At 45.5% G+C, this 3,312-nt stretch overlaps 1 pseudogene; it reads left to right on the top strand.

Annotated features, from left to right (window-relative positions):
- Positions 1–1,676: 1,676 nt before the first annotated feature.
- LOC128576371 (methionine adenosyltransferase 2 subunit beta-like) lies at positions 1,677–3,091 on the top strand (annotated as a pseudogene).
- Positions 3,092–3,312: the final 221 nt, after the last annotated feature.

The raw sequence follows: 3,312 nt of genomic DNA, 5'->3' as shown, positions 1-3,312 counted from the left end.
CTAGTGCACAACTTCAGTGACAGTAGAATTTTGCTCCCCTACTCTAGCATATAACAGGCAGTATGCTTTGCAAGCGAGTCCAAACATCGTGTTTCTGACTGTGTTCATCCATACTGAACTCTTTTCCCAGAACACCTGCCTCTTCGTCATTCCTTCTGGAGGGTGTTAATCCAGCCAGAACTCTTCTCCTCATCTTTCTGCTACAGTCATCACCTCGTCTTACTGCTACTTTACATCCATTGAGTAATCCTATTCAGGACGATGCGGGTCCGCACCGCGTCTTTCTGCTAGGGTACAGTCAGCGAGTGATCCTGCCAAGGGTGATTCGAGCCCTAACAACGCATTTCTGCTACACTAATTAAAGGGAGTAATCCTTCCCAGGGTGATGCGTCTCCTCACCTCAGCTTTGTGCTGCTGTACGTCCAGCGAGTAATCCTCTGCAGGGTGATCACAGTGCTCAGTTCGCTTTCTGCAGTTGTAAACCTAGAGAGTCATCCTGCCCGGGTGATCCGAGGCCTCACCTCACCTTTCTCCTAGTGTACTTTCAGCTAGTGAACCTCTGCAGTGTGAGCGTAGTCCTCACCCCGCCTTTGTGCTATGTGCATCCAGACAGCACTCCTTTCAGAGGACACGATAGTCCTCAGGTTCTGTATGGAAGGAGTGTTGTCTCTTTCAAGCTGGCAGAAAGGAGCAATGCAGACTCGGGTGTGTTCGGACAGGAGTGTGGTCTCTATGGCCATGCATTACTTGAAAGCTTACGTGAGCAGTCGGGTGCTCTCACAGAGGCATGTCATGTGATTGAACACTGCCCGAATGCGAGGTGGGAACTCAGGTGCTCTGTGAAAGGACTGCTGTCTGCGTGCACACTAGCAGAAATGAGTCATGAGGATAGGGTTGCAACGTGAAAAAGTGTCTGGTTGCACATTAGGTTGAAGGAGAGTTGAGGACTCCGGTAGCAGAGGACGAGAGTCATGTGTGACATACTAGGAGAAGGGAGAGGTGAGGACAAACATAGCCAATGGCCATTCAACCGTGTGCATGGTGTCGGTGAGATAAGCAGAGCGTACCTGGCAGTATCCTACTGGCAGAGGAAAGCAGTTTCTTCTCTTAGGTCATGCAATTTAGAGCTACCCGTGAATGCCTTTTTAAAAATTTAACAATACCTAGCTGCCCAGACGGTTCACTGTCACTTTATTTCTAAACACATCAGCGTGTTTCAACGTGCGATCTATTGCAAAGAATACTTGTTCAGGTCGCACATATGACTCTCTCATAATTACTGATGAGGAATTCCTGTCCGCAACGTGCCTGATGGCAGTGAGGACAGCAGTTTAGCCTCACTTTAGCATATAAGCTGCAGTATGCTTCACGGAGGGAAAAAGTTTCTTCTATTGAAGAACGCTTACAAGCGTAAGCGTAAGCGTAAGCCCAGGAAAGACTTTTCCCAACTTCCACGGCACGTCGCATCACGCAACAGGGTTTCCACAGCGCAAACTCTACCAGGGAAATCTTGAATAGTTCGTACCTGTAACTCAACAGTGCTGCTGAGGGAACATCAATGCGTATGCGCTCCGAAGCCGATGTCCCAACTACGTTGCCTCCTAGTGCACAACTTCAGTGACAGTAGAATTTTGCTCCACCCCCCCCCCCCCCAGGCCTGAGAGAGGCGGGCCGAAGGCGACTGAGCTAAGGCCCGCGGCAATCGTGATTGCGGCCGCTGTGGCCGCGGCGCGAAGACGGCGGGCATGGTGGGGCGGCCGAAGGAGCTCTCCATCCACTTTGATCCTGGAAGCTGCCGGCTAGCGGAGGAGGAAGTTAACATCCCTAATAGACGGGTTACAGTTACTGGTGCCACTGGGCTTCTGGGCAGAGCTGTATTCAAGGAATTTCAGCAGAATAATTGGCATGCTGTTGGCTGTGGTTTTCGAAGAGCAAGACCAAAATTTGAACAGGTTAAGCTACTGGATTCTAATGCGGTTCATCACATTGTTTATGATTTTCAGCCCCATGTCATAGTACATTGTGCAGCAGAGAGAAGACCAGATGTTGTAGAAAATCAGCCAGATGCTGCTTCTCAACTTAATGTGGATGCTTCTGGGGATTTAGCTAAGGAAGCAGCTGCAATTGGAGCAGTTCTCATCTGCATTAGCTCAGATCATGTATCTGATGGAACAAATCCACCTTATAGGGAGGAAGACATACCAAATCCTCTAAATTTGTATGGCAAAACAAAATTAGAAGGAGAAAAAGCTGTCTTGGAGAACAATTTAGGAGCTGCTGTTTTGTGGTTTCCTGTTTTGTACGGAGAAGTTGAGAAGCTTGAAGAAAGTGCTGTGACTCTTATGTTTGATAAAGTGCAGTTCAGCAACAAGTCAGCAAACATGGACCACTGGCAGCAGAGGTTTCCCACTCATGTCAAAGATGTAGCTACTGTGTGTCGGCAGCTAGCAGAGAAGAGGATGCTGGATCCGTCGATTCAGGGAACCTTTCACTGGTCTGGCAATGAAAAAATGACTAAGTATGAAATGGCATGTGCAATTGCAGATGCCGTCAATCTCCCTAGCAGTCACTTAGGACCTATTACTGACAGCCCTGTCCTAAGGAGCACAGCGTCCAAGAAATGCTCAGCTTGATTGCTCCAAATTAGAGACCTTGGGCATCGGCCTGCGAACACCATCTCGAATTGGAATCCAAGAAGCACTTTGGCCTTTTCTCATTGACAAGAGATGGAGACAAACAGTCTTTCATTAGTTTGTTGGCTTTGTTTATTATTTTTTTTTTTATTTGTAATGAAAAGTACAGTATGCGGCACTTTTTAAAGAAGAAAGGAAATAGTTTTGTATGAGTACTCCTTAACTGTGACTCTTATGATCTTTCAGGTAAATGATGCTCTTGCACTAGTGAATCGGTCTAAAGAAATAAAAGGCAACGTTGCCTTGTTTGCAGTAATGATATTTCTGTTTATCATTTTGTTTGTTATGGCTTAACTCGCATTTTGAGAATAATAAGTTATGATTCTTAACTATTTGAGAACCAGGATGAAACAGATCTGCTGTAGACTTTTCTTTGATGAGATGTATTCATTCCCATAATTCCACATTTTCAGGGTTTTTGCAATTATTTACCCTTTTATGTTGATTATTTTAAAGTGTGTGAAATAATATGAAAATCACTGGTGTTCGTCATTTGCTTTGCTTGAGCTCAGAACAAAATGTTTGAAGAGAGAAACTTTATTTTTGCAATGTAACATACAGTTTTTATGCTTGACATATTTCAACATATTATGTATACTGGAACTTCTACAGCTTGATG

This window comes from Nycticebus coucang, chromosome 24 (genome assembly GCF_027406575.1).
Source record: "Nycticebus coucang isolate mNycCou1 chromosome 24, mNycCou1.pri, whole genome shotgun sequence".
NCBI classification, from domain to species: Eukaryota; Metazoa; Chordata; class Mammalia; order Primates; family Lorisidae; genus Nycticebus; species Nycticebus coucang.
Note: the sequence above shows the minus strand (reverse complement) of the source record. Positions and strands in the feature narration are given on the sequence as shown.